General features: G+C 32.8%; 1 non-coding gene across 1 annotated transcript; it reads right to left on the bottom strand.

The window, feature by feature from the left end:
• Window positions 1-1371: 1371 nt before the first annotated feature.
• Window positions 1372-1445, bottom strand: Trnan-auu. Its single transcript has one exon. It is a non-coding gene; the product is annotated as a tRNA-Asn (tRNA).
• Window positions 1446-7522: the final 6077 nt, after the last annotated feature.

Raw genomic sequence — 7522 nt, 5'->3', positions numbered from 1 at the left:
TTGGCATAAGTGTCATTAATGTGAAATCAGTAAAATTTAAATTTTTCTTAAGGAGATTTTTATAAGTACATTTATGTGATTCTCTTCGAGAAAATTGTCAATTTTCGCTAACAGTCACTGTTAAAGCTTGTCTCGACTGGTCTCTCTCCGCATGACAATTGGACCAATTAGTCCAATATGGAAATAACCCCGTGTGAATCACGAAGAACGACCATCGCCAATTGAACCAAGGCAGCGTGTCGCCCTCAAAGCCGTCAAAATTCCGAGAAATTGTAAACAGCAGAATGCATCATTATATAAATTACTGACGCGAGCGAGCGCGCGCGAAAAAAAAATAATAAAAGGAAGACCTTCCGAAAGCGCAAATATTTGTCATGTCCAGACGTGAAATATGAACTCGAACTATTCCCGCAGCGGATTATTTACACTCTTCTAATAAATTCGTCCGAAATTAACCCGCGTGGAACGTGTGTGCGAGCCCCGAGCGGATTTTTGCCAATGATTAACGACAGTTCTGAAACAGATGTTTCATTGCACTTTGCAGCCCACAAGGTCGACGCTTTCGAAATAGATGCGGCGTTTTCGTGGTTTTTGGCGCGATCGCCAAGGATAGGATGCATGGGAGATATACAGGGTGTCCAGGAACAAGCAGTGAAGGGGTTTGCTGGAAATTACGGCATTCACGGCATTCAGACAATTTTTCAAGTCTGGAAAAAGTACCTTTCCTTCAGCTTTCTCGATGGCTCAAGTGGCTAGAGCGTTGGACTAGTTATTCGGAGGTTGCGGTTTCGAGTCCCGCTCGGGGAGGTACTTTTTTCAGAATTGAAAAATTGTCTGAATGTCGTGAAATTTATTTAGTATACGCTCTATTAGTGTGACGTCACACACCGATATGTTTGGTTTCTTCTGTCAGTGTTCGGAATGACAAATAAATTGTCATTCAAATTAGTACGGTGTTGTTGAAGGAATTGGCTTATTTTCATAAATAAGAGTATTTGAGGAACGATTACAGTATTAATTGATATACAGAAAGAACGAGGTTAATACCAGTAAGTTTGAATCCTGTATCATTCCCCAGATTTTGTAAAAAGCCGTGTTTATTAGTTGAACTTCAAGTTCGAACTTACTTGCATTAATCTCCTTCCTTCTGTCTATCAATTAATAGTAAAATCGTTCCTTGAATAATCTTGTTTATCGAAATGAGCCAATTTCTTCAACGACAACGTACTAATTTGAATGATAATTTGTTTGTTTGGATTCCGAACACTGACAGGAGAACTAAAATGGCGGTGTGAGACGTCATCACTAATAGAGCGTATACTGAATAAATTTCACGACATTCAGACAATTTTTCAATTCTGGAGAAAGTACCTCCCCGAGCGGGACTCGAACCCGCAACCTCCGAATAAATAGTCCGATGCTCTAGTCACTTGAGCCATCGAGGAAGCTGAAGGGGAGATACTCTTTCCAGAATTGTAAAATTGTCTGAATGCCGTGAAATTTATTCAATTTTTTGATACACAGACGTTAAACCATTATTCACTTATTACGATACAATTTTTTTTATAGAAAATCATCAAAAATGAAAACTCAAGGGAAGCATTCGCTTGGTTTCTGAATCTTTTCACCACAGTGTCTCTCCAAATTCAACGAATTCAATATAAATATTTATTGAAAAAAAATGACATTAGGTATTTTTTCTTCACAATATAATATAACAAGCCAATTGAAAAGTCCCTGGTCTTAATATTGAAGTAAAACACATTTTTTTGGCAAAATTCGATTTTACTATTCAACATAGTTGCCTTCGAGGGCGATACAGCGATTATAGCGATCTTACAACTTTTCGATACCATTTTTGTTGTACGATTTGTCTTTCGCTCCAAAATAGGCCTCAGTTTCGGCGATTACTTCTTCATTGGCGCTAAATTTCTTTCCAGCGAGCATTCTTCTGAGGTCTGAGAACCGAAAAAAGTCGCTGGGGTATGGTTTTCATTGATTCGTGACATGGCGCATTGTCTTCATGGAACAGCAGCTTTTTTTCTTCAAATGGGGCGGTTTTTTAAAGATTTCATCCTTTAAACGATTCAATAACGCTTTATAATGATCGCTGTTGATGGCCCTTTTGGAGGTAATCATTGAATATTATACCTTGCACATCCCAGAATACTGATGCCATAACCTTGCCAGCTGACTGTTGTGTTTTTCCTCGCTTTGAATTCGGTTCATCCTGTGCAGTCCACTCATCTGACTGTCGATTGGATTCCGGAGTGAAATAATGGAGCCATATTTCAACCATTGTCACTTATCGATGCGAAAATGCAGGTTTATTGCACTTAAACAGCTTCAAACACTGTTCATAATCATTAAAACGTTGTTGCTTTTGATCGATTGTTAGCTCGCGCAGCATCCATTTTGCACACATCTTTCTCATGTACACATATTCGTTTCTATCTCGATCAACTTCACTTTACGGTCATTCAAAATTATTTTGTGAACTTTTTTGATTTATTCGTCGGTAACACCTCCTTTTGGGCGTCCACTGTGTTCGCCGTCTTCGGTGCTCATTTGATCACGTTTAAACTTAGCATATCAATCAATGATGGTTGATATTCCTAGTGCAGACCCCGGAAATTCTTCATCAAGCTAAGATTTTGCTTCAACTGTAGGTATTTTTTCCCTTCAAAAAGCAATATATATCAGCACACGAAATTCTTTGTTTTCCATCTTTTTTCAAATGACAAAAGTAGCTACACTCACAACGCAATATCTCACAAAGTAATGGTCAGACTGCTGTCAAATTTTAACATGTATCGTTTGAAGGTTGGTACTAACATAAAATCATATGGATTTGATACTAGCACCGCCATCTGTGAATCAGACCTGGGACTTTTCAATTGGCCTAATAGTGTGAAATGTTATTAACGGATTATTTTTCAAGCGATCAGTGTGTTCTCGAACTAATACTTGTAGGAGGTATCTTTTTGTTTTCGATCCTAAACTTAATGAATTTGAAGAGATTGAAGAACAAAATTGAGAAATAATATAACAAATAATTATAATAAAATCATAATATACTACTCAAGTCAGGTGCATAATGCAAGATATCACTACAAAACTATAGAATATAGCTGTGAGAGAGGAATATTACAATCATTAAGTAAAATATGTAGTTTTTCTGCAAAAATTTCAATATTTACTCTGTCATTTCCGGCTGTACCGGAAATGCCATCATCTACATTTTCCATAAGATTTTTTGTTATCTTATTTTGAGATCGATCTCATATCCTCTCATATTATCAGGTTTTCTCAAGAATATCAACTTATCAAGTGACCATTTCAGATACCAAAGCTATCGATGTAAATAGCCTTCATTATCACTTATAACTACTTTTTACAATTCATCATTATCGTGACCAAAAATAAAATCTCCCAAAACGATAAGTAAAAGTGACCTAAAAATTTTCAGGTCAGTTTGCAAAATTTCCGAAATTTATGCGAAAACATAACCAACTCAAGATTTTCAATTGAATTGACGTTTGTACCTAGATGTTTTATAATCAATAGAACAAATATACATGCTCAATATGAATGAACCCATTTTCGTTCGAAAATAACATTATTTTCGCTGATGAATTCGATTTCAAATTGGCAAATGAATAGAAATCGCTGCTCATCTACCTAATTATCATAATGAATCGATAGAATCGAAAGGATTCTTGCATTTATTTCTCATTATCATTCTTAATCCATAAGAATGTCAGTTTTCGTTGTGGTCATCTTTTGATTATTACACACATAATTGTATTCAAATTCTATTGTACGACATTAATAGCATTATTCATATATTAGAAAGTTATAATGAATAGTGGAGAACCAGGAGACCTCAAATGAAGACCAAATAATGAAAGAACTAAGTAAAAACTCCTATTTTCTGTTGAAATTTTGACATTCATGGTATGAGAATGCGAAAAATTCAATTTTTTTTCGTGAACATATCTTTTCACTTTATCTTGACATCATAATATCAAATGATTGCTATTGCATTTGATTGTGAATTTTGTAGAATTAATTCGTGAAAAGTGTTAAGCTTGAAGAGAAGGACATTCACAGTAATAAATCGATAATAATTATACCTTACATTATACGAACATTAAAAAAGCTTGTAGTTTTCACTTCAATTCATTTACATAGTTATCAATTCTCTTGTATGTAATCTTCTTTTAAATAATTGAAAGGCATAGAAAACCCATGTTACATGAATTAATTTACATATCTGCTCAATTACGGAACATTAAATTTTATTTTCAATCCGAAGGGAACATTTTACGATCTATTACATTGCAAATATGTAATCTAGACAGTTAGAATTCTTTTGCATTAATTTGAATAAAAAAATTCGGAAAAACTTTTCTACGCACTGAGTTTTCAAGTTGTCGTTACTTTTTGGAACAAGGAAGCGCCGAATATAATTTTTCTTCATCATAAGTTTCATATTTTATTATTTTAATATTCAATAAACTTCAAATTTGATGGCCTTCACAACTTTCCGATGACAAGACAGCTGTGAAATTATTGAACCCATCAGTGTGTCTTAATTTGTATTAAATTTTATAATTTTGCAGGTTTGCATAGCTCCATTTGCCAAATATTCGAGATATCTGGCAAAAGTCCATCTAATCTTTCCACTGAAACCAATGGAGCAGTACATCGTCGAATATTCGAGCAATATTTCAACTTTTTCTGTGATATCAAGCATGCTTCGAATAAGTCATTCACTTATACAAATTTCAGAGGATTTCAAAAAGGTACAAGAATTTATTAATTCACAAATCTCACTTACCTGGAAGATAAAAAAAAAAAAAAAAATGCTTAGTTGTCACAATTATTCTTTTTACTCACGCGGACATTATACAGGTGATCACGATTTATTCACAAAAACTTTTTGGAAAAAAGGCCAACTAGTTTCGACTTCATTATAAAATCTTTATCAGGGCTCTGAAATGGTAAAACAAAACTAAAATAATTTCAGATGTTCGAAATTCACATAAACAAGATTAACACCTTATTTTTTAAAGCTTATTGTTATTGTCAAAAATCACCTGTATTCGTATTCATAGATCTCAATGATCTCATCATCATTCATATTGAACTTTATCTGTTATTTCATCTCAATTCATGTTCATTGCAAATCGAATTTTAAGTACGAAAAATCAATTTCTTTTGATATAGACTTAACCAATCTTATCGAACTACCACTGTATTTCCCTGATACGACTCTGGTCGATTTTTTTCTCTCCTAAACTCAAATTACCATTTCGAAGTAGGTACTTACCTGTTTTAAGTCGATAAAATATAGAAGAAAAAGGATTTGTGGTAAATATGTCGATTTCTGGAAATTCCTTCAACAGGATTAATTTCAATTGAAAAACTTAGAATCTTGGAAGTTTCAGACCTTGAATTCCACGGCTGGGTTACTTGAAAAAGGTCGTCAGAATTTTGTTTTCTTTTTAATTTCAAAAACTATGAATTGGATCAAGAAGAAATTTTGAATTCATATGTAAAATAGAAATATCAAGCTCCTTGCCTGATTTCATATAGATCACTTATTCACGATCAGGGACAATTCAATAATAATATTGAAAGAAATCCTCAACATTTCAGTTACAATAGATACGATCGAATTGCTCGTAAATATTCAGAGTGAATCTTAAATTCGTACATCGAATTTAAGTATTTAATAATAAAGATTTCATGCATGCAACTTTTATTTCATGTGTTGGATTTGGAAGTCAAAGTGAGGATTCATTCCTTAAATAAAATCAAGTTACTGTTAATATGACATTTTTTATTTTGTCAGTTCCTGAGACCAATCTTGTGCGAGAATAATTTTGCAATCTATGAGAAAGAAGAAAATTGGAATTAACGATGATCCCGATCAATGAATTATATGAATAACATCCAATCGGAATCATAGATAAGCTAGACGAGCGTATAAGCATTGGTTACAATCCGAAAAACTTGGACTTCTGCATGAAATGAATGATTTCAACTTCAATTTTTCAGGGTAACATTAAATCCAATTTTTTTCCGTTTATTCACCTTTACCGACCACATCTATAAGAACCCTTCTAAGGTTCAATTTTTTATGAAAAAGGTTATCCAAATACATACAAATCACAAACGTGCCACATCTTCTTTTTTTTTAACTTTCATATTATCATGAACACATGAAATTGACAATTGAAATTCATGAAGATAGAATGGAAAATATCCGCTTTATTGAAAGCAAAACATTCATTCTTTGTTTTTTCTTTTTTGATTTAAATTTAGTAAATTTTGCATATCACAATCATGGAATTTACAATTAGGTATTTCCATTTACACTCTTGGAGCTGGTGGATGTTTCAAACGAACAGCCATAACATAGAGGTTCAAAATCGAATCGACAGAACCCTAAATTCAGGTTTACATAAGTTAACATGAAAGGGATCACAAAATTCCACCAGCCCCAATCTTTACAGCTCGTTAAACGACAATAGATGGCGCTGGGCTCAATAAATACCAGCCTCAAAAATTGCTCTACAAAGTAATAAGACTAAAAAACAAGGCGTCTTATTATGATCAATTTTTGAGGTGGTTCATCAATATAAAATTTGAAGTATAAAATTTTATAAAATCTTGTAACATCAATAATATACAGAAATTCAATATGAATACATACTTTGTGTGTATAAGTAGATACATGCGCTTTGTTGCCAGTCAATGGGTCAGGACAGGACTGGCAAATTCTTTCAGGAATTGATCCTCAACTGGGTGCACAAATCAAATTCAGCTTTGAGAATGCTGAAGCTAAATAACTAAAGCGAGTGAATACATACAGTTCAGTTGAGACATTCTGACTTACGTTTGTGTATATATTCTGAGATTTAATAAACAGTCTAAGAGTTTTATTACGCTCAGCTTTGATCTGGACATACCAGATATTTTAATCCGTTTCCAAATGGTTCCTATAAAATATTTTTAGTGGATTCTTCTCAATACATCCAAAAACTTACAAATACCTTCGAATTGTTTGCTTTTTCTTCATTTAAATAGTATAGATATAAAAAAAGAGCAGGGGTTCCGCATATTTAAATTTTATATATTTGAATTTTTTTTTTAAATGTCTATCAGCATTTTTTTTTGTTGAGCTTAATTCACAGTGTTGAGAATGAATTTGAAATTTACCATGAAGATTTTTCTTTGAAACATTCATTCTTGAGAAGATGCATAAAATTCAATTATAAACATATAAAATTATCTAAAAATTTAAAATAGCTTAAGGTACAGAATAGAAATTGAAAAAACTGTAGGAATTAGAAAATTTGAAATGTGATATATCATATTTTTTCACCAGAGAATGGCGTCAATCATTATTTATAACATATATTTGGATCTCAAGTGTTGAAATCTAGATGTTTTTGAATCAAAGATCTAATTTTAAGATAATTTTTTTTTCAATACCTATCACCTATAGTAT

Source organism: Harmonia axyridis, chromosome 1, assembly GCF_914767665.1.
Source record: "Harmonia axyridis chromosome 1, icHarAxyr1.1, whole genome shotgun sequence".
In the NCBI taxonomy this organism is placed as follows: Eukaryota; Metazoa; Arthropoda; class Insecta; order Coleoptera; family Coccinellidae; genus Harmonia; species Harmonia axyridis.
The sequence above is the reverse complement of the archived record's forward strand: the minus strand, read 5'-3'. Positions and strand labels throughout refer to the sequence as shown.